This window comes from Myotis daubentonii, chromosome X (genome assembly GCF_963259705.1).
Source record: "Myotis daubentonii chromosome X, mMyoDau2.1, whole genome shotgun sequence".
NCBI classification, from domain to species: Eukaryota; Metazoa; Chordata; class Mammalia; order Chiroptera; family Vespertilionidae; genus Myotis; species Myotis daubentonii.
The window spans coordinates 67,265,026-67,283,162 of record NC_081861.1 but is presented as its reverse complement, the minus strand read 5'-3'; the positions used below and the strand labels follow the sequence as shown (position 1 = coordinate 67,283,162).

At 37.5% G+C, this 18,137-nt stretch overlaps 1 pseudogene; it reads right to left on the bottom strand.

Annotated features, from left to right (window-relative positions):
- Window positions 1–3,350: 3,350 nt before the first annotated feature.
- On the bottom strand, window positions 3,351–5,906 carry LOC132224604 (tastin-like; annotated as a pseudogene).
- Window positions 5,907–18,137: the final 12,231 nt, after the last annotated feature.

The following is an 18,137-nucleotide window of genomic DNA, read 5'->3' as shown; positions in this document are numbered from 1 at the left end:
GATCTATTGAGGAGGATTACAATATTAACAATATTAAGTCTTAACATAGTAAGTCTTCTGATATAGTAAGTCTTCAAATATCTTCCCACTTATTTGATCTCTAAATTATTTTAAGGAAATTTTGTACCTTTCATGATACAAAGTTGGCACTTCTGTTAAAATTATTCTTATGTATTGTATTGTATTGTAAATAAAATTGTTTCTTAATTTCATTGTCAGTTTGTTCATTGATAGTATATAGCAATACAATTGACTTTTCTTTTTTGATCTTCTATCTTGAATTCAATTATTAGTTCTAATATTTTAATTAGTTTCCCTCAAATATGTATGTACAAATCATGTAATTTACAAACAGAGATAGTTTTACTTCTTCCTTTCCAATCTATATGCCTTTTTGCTTGACTAACTGCCCCAATGAGAATCTCCAGGACAATGGAAGTGGCAAGAGCACACATTCTTGACTTATTACTGATCCTGGGGGATTTGGATGCAGTCTTTCACCATAAAGTATGATATTTTTTATAGATACACTTTGTCGAGTTGTGAGATTCTCCTTTTATTCTTTGTTCAGTGCTTTTATAACGAAATAATGTTAGATTTCATCAATTGTGGTTTTTTAAAATTCTATGGATGATCATGTTTCTGTTTTGTAAACTATTAGTTTGGTGTATTAAACTGAGTGAATATTTGGATGATAAATCTACCTTGAATTCCTGGGATAAATCTCAGACGAACATGGTGTATAACTCATTTAATATGCTGCTGGATTCACTTGGCTAGTACTTTGTTGAAGCTTTTTAAAATCTGATATTGATCTATAGATGTTTTTCTTTATTTTGTTCATGTTATTTTTGGTTTTATATTAGAATAACACTGAAAAGCAAAATAAGTCAGGCAGAAAAAGTTAAAACCATAAATTTCACTCATATGTGGGATATAAAACTGAAAGCAACAAAGGAAAAAACCAAGAAAAACAAAAACTCATAGATACATCAAAGAGGGGAGGTGGGGGGACATTTGTAATACTTTCAACAATAAGGTTTTTAAAAAATGCAAAAAAAACCTCATAGACACAGAGAATAGTATGGTGATTACCACAGGGAAGGGGTGTGGGGGTAATAAAGGAAAGGGGGTCAAATATATAGTAACAGAAGGTATGATTTTGGGTGGTGGGCAGACCATGCAATATACAGATGATGTATTATAGACTTGTGCACTTGAAACATATATAATCTTATTAACCAACATTACCCCAATAAATTTAAATTTAAAAAAAAGAAAAAGAAAATGTAAGCAAAAAAAAAAAAAAGAAAAGAAAAAGAAAGAGTTGTGAATTGTTCCTTTCTATTCTGTTTTGGAAGAGTTTGTGAAAATTTGTATCAATTCTTTAAAATGTTTGGTAGACTACACAGTAAAAACCTTTGGCTACAACTTTGTGATTATATTGCTGGTTATTAATGCAAATTCTGGATAAGGCTATTTTTCTATTCAAATTAGCTACTTTTTCTCTTGTCACTTTCAGTAGTTTGTGTCGGTCTAGGAATTTTTCTATTTTATTTAAGTTACCAAATATGTTGGCATGCAATTATTCATAGTATTCTTTAATAATTATTTCTTTAATTTTCTGAGTGTTTTGTAGTATTGGCCCTCTTTATATTTATGATCTTGGTAATATAATCTTTTTTATTATTATTATTCCTGGTTAATCTACCTCAAAGTTTTTAGATTCTGCTGAACTTTTCAAAGAACCCACTTTTTGTTCTGTTGCTTTTTTCTGTTTGTTTTTTCACTCTCTATTTCATTAACATTCAGTATAGTCTGTATTAATTCCTTCCATTTGCTTGCTTTATGTTTAATTTGAGCTTCTTTTTTCTATTTTCATCTTTTTTTGTTTTAGTTTTTATTATCTTTAATTGAAGTTATTGGTGTTACATTGATTTGCAAAACCAAAGAGGTCATACAGGTTATAATATATATATATATATATATATATATATATATATATATATATATATATATATATATATATATGCCTAAGCGACCTTTATGACCTGTCAACCGAACGACTGGTTGACCAGTCACTATGATGTGCACTGACCACCAGGAGGAATACACTCAATGCAGGAGCTGCCCCCTGGTGGTCAGTGTGTTCCCACAGCCAACCTCCCATGGCTGGCCAAACTCCTGTGGTCCCTCCTGCCGGTTGGCCGGCCCCCATTGCCCCATCAGCACTGGTCAAGACAGCCCAGATAGGCCCCAATTGCCGGCCAGGTCAAGGAACCCCAAACACTCACAAATTCGTGCACCAGGTCTCTAGTGACTCAATAAAACATCATCTTCACACTGCATCATGCACCCATTACCCCAAGCAAGATCCTTTCCTAACCTCATTTTCCCCCATTAACCCACCTCTACCAATGCCCATCCTCCTTTCCCTCTGGCTATCACCACACTGTTGTCTGTATTTGTTTTAGATATAAATGTTTTTTTGGTAATCCCTTCACCTTCTTTCTTCCAAACCCCAACCTCACTCCCTTCTGATAGCTGTCAGTCTGTTTCATGTATCCATGCCTCTGTTTCTATTTTGTTCTTGTTTATTATGCACATTAGAACCCACACGTAAGTGATATCATATGGTATTTGGCTTTATATAACTGGCATATTTCACTTAACATAATAATCTCCAGGCCTACCTAGGCTGTAACAAAAGATAAAATTTCCTTCTTTTTTACAACTGTGTAGTATTTCATGGTGTAAATGTACAATGGAACACCACTCATCTACAGAGGAGTACTTGGTTTGTTTCCAGATCTTGGCTATTGTAAATAATGCAGCTATGCATATAGGTGTGATATATTCTTTCAAATTAGTGTTTCAAGTTCTTTAAAATATAGTCCCAGAAGTGGGATTGCTGGGCCAAAAGGCAGTTCAATGTTTAATTTTTTGAGGAAATCCCATACTGTTTTCCACTGGCTGCTTCAGTCTGCATTCCCACCAACTGCACTAGGGCTTCCTTTTCTCCTTATTCTCATCAGCACCTGTTTGTTGATTTATTAATGATAACCATTCTGACAGGTGTAAAGTGATATCTCATGGTTTTAATCTGAATTTCTCTGATGATTAGTGACATTGAGTATTTTTTGATATATCTATTGCCTATTTATATATCCTCTTTGGAGAAGTGTCTATTCAGGTCCTTTGTTCATTTTTTTCCCAGACACTTTAGAAACTTTATTGAAGGATAAAAGGATGTCAACTCCCAGACTCCCAATCCCATGGGGTGGACTGAAAATAAATAAGGGCTAAAAGGAAGAATGAAGATAGGGCAGGAGCGGGTGGAAGTGGGTGTTTTATGTTAGAGAATCTGGAGGGGCTGCAGAATCAATTGGAATAAAACACAGGGCATCCTGTCAGCCCAATAACTTGGCTACAGGATTGTTGCAGACCCAAGAGGGGCCTGAAGTAGGGGCTCGGCTGGTGTAGAAGGCACACTCATCATCCAGGCACACCTAATGGAAGTAGCGGATGGCAGTCAGACATGCTTTGAGATGCTGCCTCAGGGCCAGACTGCTGGGGCCTGCCTGGCCTGCTGGGGCCCTCAGAGACTGGAGTGAGCAGATTGGGGGGCTGATACAAAGTGGGCATTGAGAGGAGAAGATCACACTGGTGGTTGTTGGAGTCCACTGACCACAGCAGGACTGTGGACTAGACTCTGTACACCTAGGTTCCAGAGAGCAGGCCTCTGATGCTTCAGGCTCTGCCCCAGGGGAGGGCTCTGGAAGTCCAGTCTTCCCCTGGGAGCAGGCCTGAATTAATCCAGGCTCTATGGGAGGGCAGGCCTCAGATACCTCAGGCTGTTTCTGGGTGGTAGGCTCTGGTATCTCAGGCTCCCTCCTATGGCAGGGCTCTGGGAACCCTGGCTCTGCTGGTGGAAAGGGCTGAGCTGCCTCAGGCTCTGCTCCAGGGCAGAGCTGTGATTCCCCACACTCCTCTAGAAAGCAGGGCTTTGGTAGTTCAGAGTGCTGTAACAGTTCAGGAAGGCGGAAAGCCCCAGAATTCTGCTCTGGGGCATTCAGGGATCTAGGAACCTCTGCCAGCAGGGACTGAAGTTCAACCATATCCAGAGAGGAGCCTCCATTAAGGGGGGCACACTTGCTCCCTGCCAGCCCCTCTACCTCCTGTTGCAAAAGCTGCTTCAGGGTATGATGCACTGCATCTTCAGCTCTTGGATGTTTGGGGTTCTACTAGGGTGGGGTCCATGAGGAGTTGCCACGGTGGTTTCCCAGATCTCTCCTGGTCAAATAACTGGACTTCAATCTGCTCCCAGGGCAGGGCAGGCTTTTCAGGGCAAGACTGAGGAGAGAGGCCACTCAAACATTGGGCCTGTTGAGCTTTGGGGGTTGATGGGATGGGGGTGTGAACTGGGTTTCGGGGCAAATGGCAAGATGCCTCACAATGAATATGAGGGCGGAGCTGAGGAGCCAGGGGAGGAAACACACTGAGCGGATCCAAAGAGGGATGGATGGGGAATGGATGGTAGCAGCACATGGCCAGGGGAGGGCATCAGGTGGCAGTCATGGCTGTCCTTGGTGTGGGTTAGCTCCCAGCATTCTCTTAATGGAACCACTAGGCCAGACCAGACCAAGAAGGCCCTTTCCTCCTCCATCTGAGTGAGTGACTACTTCATGTTCTCCTTCCGGGAAAGAGGAAGCAGGCTGGACTGGGTTCTCCAGGTGCAATCCTGAGGCCTGGCTCACTACAGTCCGGCTGCTGCCACCTGTCTCTCTTTTAGCTCCTGGAAGGTGGGGAGAGCAGAGGGGTGAAAGGAAGGTCCTGAAGGTGGAATCATAGCCTCTAGCTTCTGGGTGCACAAGGTCCAGCTGTGGGGTCCTGGTCCCTCCAGCCTCAAAAAGCAGGAAGCCCCGGCAGGGTCCAGTCAGGTTGTGGGGGGGAGGGTGTTTCTTGGACCCAAATATGTAGAGGTGCAGGTACCCTGGCCCCTCTGGATGGTGCCTCCCTGGCTCCCTTGAACCAGTACTCTCTGAGCCAGTCTGGGCTGATGCCCCAGGTGACAGCTCTTCAGCCCCTCACTTGACCGGATGGGAGCCAGGGCTCAGGGTCAGCCACAAACTCTATGTGTCGTGTAAGACTACCTCCACGTTCTGCGTGGAGTAGGGTTCGGTATCTGAAAGAGGAGCTGCACAACAAATGAGAGAAAAAGACACAAGATAATTTTGCAATATTGGGGGACCAGGCGGCAAGTCCCTAAGGACTTCCTCCATGCTCAGGCCTCACCAAGCTTTTATTGATCTGGGATGCCCCCATAGCATAGCCCTTAGGCAGGTGACCCCCTAGTAACAAGCAGACTAGCCCATCAGCAAGGATTTACATAATAATAAATGGGGGAGTAGTTTCAGCTACCACTGTCTGGACAAACAGAGGTGGTGCCTCGCTCAGACCTTTGCTAGGGCTTCAAAGGTACCCAGCCTTCTGGGGGTTTCGGGGAGTTCTCTGTCTATGCTTATCAGATAGTGAAGGCAATAAACAGTTTCCCACACTATGAGCCCTGGAATCCTATTCTGGGGAGGAAACCCAGGCCTCACATTTTGTTCCTTATGGCTAGGCCTGAGCTCCTCCAATGGATTACGAAGCAGAGTGTTCCCCACCAATCTCTCTGATTTCTGTGTTTCATGTGTGGCTTCTGGCCTGGGGCCTGCTGAGTCAAAAAGAGGAAGTTGAGTATTGATTTTCTGCTCCAATTTCTTTGGATCTTGGTTCTCCTGGTCCAGGTCTCAGGGCTTGACTATGGGGAGAGGTGGGTGTCTCTTTGAGAAAACCAGAATCTTGTTAGGGGTAGGTGACATACCCCAGAGGAGAGGATCCATCTTGGTTTGGAAGGTGGTCATGATGGCTACAACTTCCCTGGAGCCCCTCAGTGTCACCCCCACTTATTCACTTTTCCCCTGACTTGGCTTATGGGGCAGCTCCTTCTCTCTTTTATCCATTTTTTAACTGGATTGTTTGTCTTCATGGTGTTATATAAGTTTTATATATATTTTAGAAATTAACCCCTTATGAGATGTATCATTGGCAAATATAATCTCCCATTCAGTGGGTTCCCTTTTCATTTTGTTGATTGTTATTTGTTTTTGCTGTGCAAAGTTTTTTAATTTGATTTGGTCCCATTTGCTTATTTCCCCCCCCCCCTTCTTTGTTTCCCTTGCCTTAGGCGATGGATTGGTGAAAATACTGCTATGTGAGGTGTCTGAGATTTTATTGTCTATGTTTTCTTCTAGGATATTTTATGGTTTCATGACTTGCATTAAAATCTTTTATCCATTTTGAGTATATTCTTGTATAAGCTGGTGGTCTAGTTTCTTTTTTTTTAATTCTTTACTGTTGAAAGCATTGCATATATCTCCTTTTAACCTCATTGACCTCTCCCAGCCCACTCACACCCCCCAGCACAGGATCTCACCCCCCTAATGTCTGTGCCCATTGGTTATGCTTATATGCATGCATACAAGTCCTTTGGTTGATCCCTTATACCCCCCTCACACCTTCCCCTGCCTTCACTCTGAAGTTTGACTGTCTATTCAATGCTTCTATGTCCCTAGCTCTATTTTTAATCAGTTTATATTGTTCATTAAATTCCCAAAATGAGTGAGATCATATAATATTTATCTTTCTCTGACTGGATTATTTCACTTAGCATAATGCTTTCCAGGATGATCTATGCTGTTGCAAATGATGAGTTCTTGCTTTTTTGTGGCAGCGTAGTATTCCATTGTATAGATGTACCACAGGTTTTTAATCCATTCATCTGCTGATGGACACTTAGGCTGTTTCCAAATCTTAGCTATTGTAAATTGTGCTGCTATGAACATAGGGGTGTATATATACTTCCTGATTGGTGTTTCTGATTTTGTGGGATATATTCCTAGAAGTAGGATTACTGGGTCAAATGGGAGCTCCATTTTTAGTTTTTTGAGGAAGCTCCATACTGTTCTTCACAGTGGCTTCACCAGTCTGCATTCCCACCAGCAGTGCATGAGGGTTCCTTTTCCTCTGCATCCTCGCCAGCACTTGTCCTTTGTTGATTTGTTGATGATAGCCATTCTGACAGGTGTCATTTTGATTTGCATCTCTTGGATGATTAATGACTATTTTTCATATGTTTCTTGGTCTTTTGTAGGTCCTTTGCCCATTTCTTGATTGGATTGTTTATCTTCCTTTTGTTAAGTTATATGAGTTCCCTATAAATTTTGGAGATTAAACACTTATCCGGTGTAACATTGGCAAATACGTTTTCTATGCAGTGGGCTCTCTTGTTGTTTTGTTGATAGTTTCAGAAGCTTTTTTATTTTGATGTAGTCCCATTTGCTTATTTTCTCCTTAGTTTCCATTGTCCTAAGAGATGTATCAGTAAAGATATTGCTACCAGATATGTCTGATATTTTGCTTTCTATGGATACTTCTAAGATTTTTATGGTTTCCTGTCTTAAAGACTTTTATCCATTTTGAGTTTACTGTTGCGTATGATGTGAGTTGGTGGTCTAGTTTCATTTTTGTTGCATGTACCTGTCCAATTTTCCCAACACCATCTATTGAAGAGACTGCCTTTGCTCCATTATACGCTCTTGCTTCCTTTGTCAAATATTAATTTATCATAGAGGTGTTTGTTTATTTCTGGGCTCTCTGTTCTGTTCCATTGATCTATATGCCTATTCTTATGCCAGTATCATTCTATTTTGATAGTATAGCTTGATAGCAAGTATTGTGATTCCTCTAACTTTGTTCTTCTTTCTCAAGATTTCTGAGACTATTCTGAGTCTCTCTCTTTTTTGCGGGGTAGGGGGGCGGTTCCATATAAATTGTTTTAGTGTTTGTTCTAGGTCTGTGAAATACACCATTGGTATCTTGATAGGAATTGCACTGAATCTATAGATTGCTTTACATAGTATGGACAGTTTAAGGATGTTAAGTCTTCTAAAACGTGTCTTTTTATTTGACTTCCTAAAATTTAAATATTATATTCCTAGGTGTAGTTGTTTGACATTTATATTGCTTGATATATTCTGACATTCCTGGTTTGGAGTCTGACGTTATTTTGGGAAAATTCTCAGTCATTCTTATGTCTTACATTTCTTGATTTTCTTTCTTTTCTTTATATTCCCAATATAGGTATGCTACATTTTATAGTTGTTCTACAGTTCTTATATATTTTATTCTGTTGTTTTAGCAATTTTTCCCATTGATATCCAGTTTTGTAAGTTTCTATTGCCATATCCCCAGAGATTCTTCCCCCATCCATGTCCAGTCTAGTAATTAAAAGACATTCTTCATTTCTGTTACAGTGATTTTGATCTCTAGCATTTATTTATGATTCATTCTTAGAATTTTCATCTCTCTGTTTATGTAATCCATTTACTCCTGCATGCTGTCTACTATTTTTCATTAAAATTCTTGGTGCATTATTTATACATTTTTAAAATTCCTGTCTGATAATTCCAACATTCCTTGCATATATGCCTCGGGGTCTGATGCTTTTTCAGTGTCTTCAAGCTGTGTTGTGGGTTTTTTTGTGTGTTTTAATTTTGTTTTTTGCCTTTAGCATGCTTTTAATTTTTTGTTGGAAGATGGACATTTGATGAAAGAACTGTTATAAAGAGTCATTTAGTAATGTAGTAGTAATGTGAGGCGCTAACAGAATTCTATAGTCCTGTGATTAAGATTTCTTTTGTTGATCTTGTGCCCCTAAACTGTGAACTTCAAAAATGCTTCTTGGCTTATTTTTCCCCTCTTATATGGCAGTGGATGTCTTAAGGGGACTGAAGTTGAGTGTTTCTCTTTCCTCAAGTGAAAGTCTGCAGCTGTGGGCAAACTACAGCCTGCGGGACGGATCCGCCCGTTCTGCTGTTCTATCCGGCCCGCGGAGCCGAAAGAGGGGAGGGTTCTCTTGCTCTCCCCTCTGCTCCTTCACCAGCAGCAGTGTTAACATGTATTAGTTCACACAAACACTCCATCCATGCTTTTGTTCCGGCCCTCCGGTCTAGTTTAAGAACCCATTGTGGTCCTCGAGTCAAAAAGTTTGCCCACCCCTGGTCTAGAGGGAACTGGAATTGAGTATTTCTTTTCCCCTTGTTAGGCTAGCTTCTAATAAATCCATAGCAAGTTAGGTTTTGGTAAAATAGTTATGTGTTTTTGTTTGTTTTCTGAGGGCAGGCCATCTTTAGAACAGAATGCTCTTGTATATTTCAAAATGGTTGTTTCTCTACCCTCACTGCCAAAGTCATATAAGGGATATTTCTCCAATATTAATCATGAAGACTTGGTAGAGCTTCTAGTGGTAAAACTCATGTAAGCATGGAGTCCCCCACATAAGACTGGGTTCCCTTGGAGCTTTAATATCTCAGAGTTGTCTCATTGAGCCCACACGGATTTATCAATTCAGTTCAGGTTTTCATATCCCAGTACTTGTTCCTGTGGAGCTTTCTGCTTGTGGCTTTCTGCTCTCATAAATTGTGATTCTCTTTATCCACCTTTCTGTCTCTCCAATTTTTGGAGAAGCAATTTGCCCTGTAACCTTACTTCTCTTATAGATATAAAAATAGTTGTCCGTTTGTTTAGCTTTTTAGTTGTTAGATTGGAGTGCCAAGTTCTAAGCTCCTGACATGCTGGACTGGAAATTCATCTCTGACAATCTTGAAGAGGGAAAGTTTACCATATGATCAGAAATAAAGATTGTGTATTGAATATAAACATTTCAAATAGCAACAGACCAGAATATTGTTTCTTGGAACCTGAAAGAAACTTGCAAGTAAGCATTTGTTTAGGTGTATATCCCAATTTAGAGTAGCTATAATATACCTTGGTTATAGCCTTTTATAAGACATAATAATAATAATAATAATAATAATAATAATAATAATTTTCTTCATAGCTATAAAACTCATATTTACATTTTATATCTGTTGATTACTATATAAAAATAGAAATACTGTGTGTGTGTTTTGCCCAAGCCAAGAAAATAATGACAATGTGAATTAAAAAGTTAGTAAATTGATCATTTTTTGGATTTAAAAAAAATATAAAACAGAACCAAAAATATAACTTTTACAAAAGAGTAAAGAGAAATTGGAAGCAAGTCCTTATATTCTGGAAAAAAAATATTTTTATGGAGTGCTGGAACAAAAATTTTTATTTATCCCTCAGGACAGAAAAAAAATAAATTAACAACTCCCCTTATGGCCTCTCCTGAGTTCTCACATCTCACCCAATAAGTGGAAAAAATAAATCTCAGTCAGTCCAATAAACTGCTTAAGTCTTTTCTAACTTTCATTTAAGCTGGTATCAAAAGGAAACAATAAGCAATAGATAATATTATTTTTTAAGATTAAAATTCAGTGCAGTATCTTTATATTTTTAAAAAAGGTTTTAATAGTAAAAAAAGAATAAAGGTAATTTAAAAATATGTTTTTAATTAAAAAGAGGGAGGTAAATATAGTTTGATAAAATAAACTGATGAAAGAAAAAAAAAACTTATAGTGATAATTTTTCCCCCAAAGAATGTATAATAAAAAGGAATTCAGAATAGTGATTACCCTGGTTTCAGGAGGAAAGCAAGTATCAGGAATTGGAGGGGAGAACAGAAGGTCTTTCAACTGTATTCTCGGTATTTTTTTTCTAAGGTAATCAGTGGCGGTACATTTAATAATCCTTTATACTTTTTGAATATCTTAAATAATTCATAATACATCTTTTAAATTATGCCTAAAGCAGTGGGATCAGAAATTACTTGAATTGTCTAACCACTATACTATATACCTGAAACTAATACAAAATAATATTGAATGTAAACTTTAAAATAATCATAATAATAATAATAAGAAGAAAAGAATAAATAACTTGAAAGATTATCTCTCTTTATCCCCTCTTATTCTAGTCATCATCATATTAAAACCACACTGCAAAAGCCAATGAGATTCTTACACATGTTTGTGAAAATCAGACACAGCATATTTTGTCATATTAGTGGCCATCAATTCATATGTACAGTGCAGCTTATAAAAAATTAAATGAATGTCCTCTACTCTTAAGCCTTATTGTTCTTTTTCCTGTTTCAAAGCCTTGTTTTATTTATTTATTTATTTATTTATTTATTTATTTATTTATTTGTTTGTTTGTTTGTTTGTTTTAATATATTTTATTGATTTTTTACAGAGAGGAAGGGAGAGAGAGATAGAGAGTTAGAAACATCGATGAGAGAGAAACATCGATCAGCTGCCTCCTGCACATCTCCCACTGGGGATATGCCCGCAACCCAGGTACATGCCCTTGACCGGAATCGAACCTGGGACCTTTCAGTCCGCAAGCCGACGCTCTATCCACTGAGCCAAACCGGTTTCGGCTAAAGCCTTGTTTTTTTATGACAATTCCTCTTTTGAGGTAAGAACATATAAAATACAAAGGTTTTATGAAAATGCTATACAAAGATATGAGTTTTAATTTAAAATATTTTAGAATTATGGAAGGGATCATTATTTGCTAGTATGTCTCAGGCTAAGAATGCCTACCAAAACCATGTTTTTTCATTTGAAGTAAGCTTCATATCTCTAGCTAAGAGATTCCTTTTACCCCCTTATATAGGCAAACCAATATAATTATTTCCTTATAATTTAATCAATTTGTAGACTGTTAATTGGAGAATCCAGGGTGGAGTGGGGGAATGAAGGAAAATGGTGGAGGGGGGCAATGGGGGAAAATCTGTAATACTTTTAATAATAAAGATAAATGAAAATAATAATAAATAACTGATATGTCATTTTTTAGGCCATGTGCATTGATGAGCAGAAAGAACATCTGCATAGAAAAACAGGAGAAACAATCAGATGTCAAAGAGAAATTGAGATAAAAGATCAGGTGGCTCTAGAGAGGGATAATAGCTAGATTTGTCCTTTGTAAATATCCATATCATGCAAAGGCCATTTTTAAATAATTATTAGTCTGAGTAACATTGCATGAAAATTAAGGGTTTTTCACAAGGAATGTATATGATTAGGTCTAGAGTTTTAAAAGATCATCCTAGGTAGTCTAAGGAGAAAAGTGTATAAGATGGTTGAGACATATAGAGAGGCCAATGATGAGTCTATTGTAATTATCCAAATAAGAATTTTTGGTTGCTTGGACCAGAGTGGAGGTGGTAAGAAGTGGACAGATTGTACATATAATTTGAAGGTAGAGCCAAAAAGAGTTCCTAATGAATTTCATGCAACATATAAATGAAAAGGAGTTGTCAACGATAATTCTGTAATTTTAGATGAGCAACAAAAGGAATTAGTTATGACTGCCAAAGATGTGCTGCCTTAAGGTGAGGGACAGACTCTCATACATTACTAGAGCGCATAAATTGAGACATCGGTGAAAACCAGCTTGGCAAGATACAATTGCATTTAACCTTATACCCAACATTGTCCTTCAAATAATTTATTCTATATAGTTATACATGTATGATATGCCTAATATAAAAAGTTATGTGTTGCACTCATCAAGAGAGTACTGGTTAAATAAATTATCATATATCTGCATAATGGAATATTGTACAACTATAAAATATAATAAAGGGACTGCTTTATATGTGGAACTGGCAAGATCTTCAAAATATATTAAGTAGAAAAACTGGGTACAGAATACTGTGATTAGTATATTGCCACTTGTTTAAAAAATATGAGGAATGAGGTTAACATATGGAAGCATGAACTTGCTTTTATTTGCAGTAAATATTACTGGAATGACATAAAACAAATGACAATAATATTTGTATCATGTGTGAAGGGAGGGTAACTGTACCCGAGAATAGAAGCAGAAAATTATCAATATATCACTTTTCACTTTTGAATTTTGAAACATGTGAATGTGCTATTTATATAAAAATAAAATTAGCTATGTGAGTTTACCATAGCTACATAGGTAATAAATTCATAGCAACTTGGAAAACGTGAAAGAAAAAAAAAAAACTAAAAAGCTAGAAAGATGTTCTTGAATTAAGAAAACAATTATGGTACTATAAAAAGGATTAGCCCTGGCCAATTTGGCTCAGTGGATGGAGTGTCAGCCTGCTGACTGAAAAGTCCGGGATTTAATTCTGGTCAAGGGCACATGCCCAGATTGTGGGCTCAGTCCCTAGTAGGGGGCATGCAGGAGGCAGCTGATCAGCGATTCTCTATCATCATTGATGTTTCTATCTCTCTTTCCCTCTCCCTTCCTCTCTGAAATCAATGAAAATATATTTAGAAAAAAAAGGATTAAATAAAAATGTCATTTTCTGTCACCATTGCTGCAAGTTAATATGATTACAGGTTTGTTTATGATAAAAATTTTTGAAAGATCAACATATGCATCACTTTAAAACTTTGCCTTGTGAATATTTCTAATATTTTGTCATGAGTGTTTTGATTTTTATTTGTAAAACACAGTTACATATTTTGTAACTAAAGTCTTTTATTGTTAATCTAGGCAAATGTTTAATTTTATTCACTATCGCTTATCTATAATAATAAAAGCATAATATGCTAATTAGACCGGACAACCTTCTGGATGATGCCACGGTGGCTGAGCCCCTTGCACAAATTTCTTGCATCGGTCCTCTAGTATAAAAATAATTGTGGTTGAAAAGGACCCATTTGATACAGTAATGTTAAATTTTGGCCATTTATATCATTAGAAAATTTTGTGGTAATACAAATTTAACAGTTTAATATACATGATAGGGCAAAACTAGGTTTGAGTTTGTTTCTATGAAAAGTAAAATAATAATTAATAAATAATAATAATACAAGAATAAACTCTGTTTTGCGTGCTCACAAGTCTAAACCTACTTTTGCCCAACACTGTAGTTATGTGAAGTAGAATACTAATTTCCTACTAATTGACATAATTACGTTGTTATGCTGCTTGAATTCCTGGAAAGTATTAAATAGAACATTTTTTTCTTAATAAAACCTTCAGTAATTAATACAGAGTAAAGAATGTCTAGATGTAGTTTGATCTACTGATCAATTATCTTAATATAATCTTATTGGTTTCACTCAAATGGGAAGGAAGTTGTGTGTTTGCATGCACATGTGTTTATCAAATACTATAGCCCTTGTTCTAATAAGTGCATATACAGAACAATTATTAATAGTATGTGAATTAATTTTGACCTCAATTTTGTTGGAAGCAATACTGAAAAAAAGTAAAAGATCTAAGTTTTCATTGTAAAAGATACAGTAAACAAATACAACTGGCATTAAAAGCAAAAAAAAAAAAAAGAAAGAAAAGAAAGAAACCTTATAATGCACTTTAACTTAAGTATGATGACAAAACAGGATACATAAAATCAGAATCAATTTAAGGATTGCAACAGTGGTATGTGTTTAGGATCCCCCCCCTCCCAGTCTACCCACAGCCTGCCAGTGAGATTAAATAGATTCAAAGAAAATGTGGTGCAATAAAAGGAGCATGGATTTGGGCTTTGGAGTCCATTTGATCTGAGTTAGGATATTATTTCCACCAGTTACTGACTGTGTGCTCTTAGATGAGATACATTCTAAGCCTTAATTTTCTCACCTATTTAATAAAAAATATAGAAATGAATAGGTGATCAGTAAGTGTTAATTTTCTTGTCCCGATGCCCCTATCACTGTGAGGTAGTTGTAGAAGAAAAATAATTTTTAATTGAATGTATTGGGGTGACAGTGCTCAATAAAATTATGCAGGTTTCAGGAGTACAATTCTATAATACACTATCTGTATATTGTGTCAAGTCTCCCTCTATCACCATTTATCCCGCCTTCACCCTCTTTTACCTCCCCCAACTCCCCTTCCCTCCTGGTAATCACCATGCTGTTGTCTATGTCTATGAGGTTTTTTGTTTGTTTGTTTTTGACTTAATCCCTTCATCTTTTTTACACATTCCCACCCTTGCCCCCCCCCCTTGACAGCTGTCAGTCTATTATCTGTATTTATGAATCTGTTTCCTTCTGTTTGTTACTTTATTTTGTTCATTAGATTCCACATATTTCTAAGGTATTATATTTTGGGTTTAACATGGTTGTAGATTTTAGTTAATGTTCTGGATATCAACACTAATAAAAGAGAAAAATGGTAATTGGCGTACGAGCTACCCTTTTCATTGGCTAATCAGGGCTATATGCAAATTAACTGCCAACTAAGATTGGCAGTTAACTGCCAACAAGATGGCGGTTAATTTGCATACCTAGGCACAATGCAGGGAGGTGAAAGGGAAAGCAGGAAGAAGCCCCCTGACACTGACAGTGATCGGAAACCCAGGGGGGAGCTAAGAGCTGGGGGGCAGGGCAAAGGCACCTGATTCTCCGATCATGGCTGGGGGGCAGTCTCACATTTTCAAAGGAGAGGAGTTCCAGAGCCAGCGATGGGAGCTGGGCACGGTCGAAGCTGGCAGTCCCAGGAGCTAGGGGTCCCTTGCCTGGGCCTAAAGCGAAGCCCATGATCGTGGGGCTGCTGCAGCTGCGGGTCCCCGCTGCCCGGGCCGGACGCCTCAGCCAGAGGCGTCAGGCCTGGGCAAGGGGCCGATCCTGCGATTGGAGGGTGATGGGGGTCAATGCCTGAGGGCTCCCAGTATGTGAGAGGGGGCAGGCTGCCTGAGGGACACTCCCCCACACACACACCCAGTGCACGAATTTCGTGCACCGGGCCCCTAGTATTTTATAAAAAAACAAATTTGGAAAAACTTAGATACCAGGTAAGAAGATGGGAGGGAAAAAGCTAGAGAACCCAGCTTAGCTGCAACATATCTTTTTTTTCTTTCTACAGAGCAAGCGAGAAATGCAGTCAGAAAAGCCAAAAAAAAAAAATCTTAGCATTTTACTAAGCTTAAAATAGTATTTAAAAGGAAAAATAAAGCCCACATACATCCTTTTAATTAACTAGCTTGAAAAAGAAAGGTTATTAATTGGTTTAAAAATAAGTACAGTCTATATCTGACATTTTGAAGACTGTGATGGATGCTATTGAGAATGATTATATGTTGACATTTTTAAACTTCACTTCTTTTGACATCAAAGCACATTTGTAGAGATGAGCTTTTCTCTTTTCATTCAAAATAATCATAGAATCTATCTTGAAAACATTGCTTAAGCTATATTCATGGTATATCTTAAAATATATTGTTATGTTACTTTCTTGGCAGTGTGCAATTAGTCAAATATTTCTTGGCAGTGTGCAATTAGTCAAATAAAGATGCTATTAACAGACTGCCTTTCTTATTTAGTTTGTAGGATACCCTGAAAATGTTTCTGAAATATCAGAAAGCTTTCAATGAATCTACTGGTTTAAAAAGACTATGGGGCTATGGGGGTGGGGGCAAGGAAACAGCTGTTTTCTATCTTTTCCTCTCACCCCCTGGAATATTAGAGTCAATTTTCTTTCCATCCTATGCCTGATTGAGATAATCATTCAGAAAGTTAGAGCTAATGATGCAAGTTTAAACCAGGTGATGCCTCTCTTCAAATCACTTCTCTCCAAGCATGTGAAAACAGATATTGGAAAGTGCACATGCTCTAAGTGTGACAAATTACTTGTCTGAAATGATGCTTTAGCTATGTGCACTCTAGAGTTTTGGTCTCAGGTAAAAAAGAACAGTGCCATTCTCTCTAAAAAATGACCTTTTCCAGATTATAGCCCATTTTGATTTTTCAATGAGTGCAAAAGAAACACACACACACACACACACACACACACACACACACACACACACACAAATCAGTTTCAAATGATCTTTTAGAACTGAATGAAATAAGGCAGATGTCACTTAAGGATATTTAAGATGTGGAAACGATGATTGGTGTTAGGTTTTGCTTCAATGCTATTGCTTCTGTGTTTGAAAGATAAAGTTTATAATGTAGGTAAATTCTTGATTACTCAAGTAATTATCTAAGCATCTTCATATACTTCTACAGACTTTACCTATATTTTGACCGCTTTACTTATCATATTAGTATCTTCACCAGAAAGCAGATTGGAATGGGGAGAAGTGATTAACATTAAGTAGAACAATTTCAGGTGTAATTTCTTGAGTCCATTGGAATTCAAAGATTCTCAGCCTTGGCTGCACATTATAATTGACTGGGGAGCGTTTAAAGACCCTAATTTCCAAGTAGTCCCAGACCAATGAAATCAATTTCTACAGTTGAAACCCAGACATCAGTAAACTTTAAAAATTTCCAGGTGACTCAAATATGCAGCCAACTGAGAACCACTGCTCTAACTCCTTTGAAGTAGTAATAAAAGGTTTGATCAGTTGTATCTCTAACAGCAAACTCTGGTTTTTGCTTGCATTTTTTAGTTTCTCATTTCTCTATTTATGACTGTGGCTAGTTTAATAGCTTAATTTGAACTTTTACTTAATTTTATAATTTGGTCAAATGTAGTCTTTTCAAAAAGGCTATTTCTGACCACCCTAAAATAGTCACCATCGCCTTTATTCTCTATCTTTTGCCCAATTTTATTTTTAATCATAGCACTCATTACTATCTGACATTTTACTAGAGATTAATCTCTTTATAGTTACTCTCTGTCATCTTCATTAGAATTTAAACTCCATAAATGCAAGGCCTTTGTTTTGTTTACCACTAAATCCCCAGGACCTAGAGCAGTTCCAATTCATTTTTCTGCCACCAGGTCTTGCCCTTACAGTTCCCTCTGCCTAGAATATCTTTATTCAAGCTGTATGCCAAACTTGCTCATTCTCATCATTCAAGTTTTAGTGCAAATGACACCTCTTGAAAAGGCTTTCTCTATCTGCCCTGAAAATAATATCCTTCTGTTACTGTATCATCACCAGATTTATTCTTTTCATAGTTCCCATCACAATTTGTAACTGTCTTGTATATTTTATATCTATAATTTTATGAGATGGTTGATTTCCGTTTGCCTCTCTCAAAGTCATTCTCTACCTTTCTGAGCCCTGTTTACTATATTAGCGGACTGACTTATATGAATGCCATTACCTGGGCTCTTTCTCCTGAGCTTCAAGTTGGGTTCAGCCAATGGGAGACATTAGCAAAAGATTGTATGGTAGAAAGGGAGAGAAGTCCGAATATACATGACTTGAA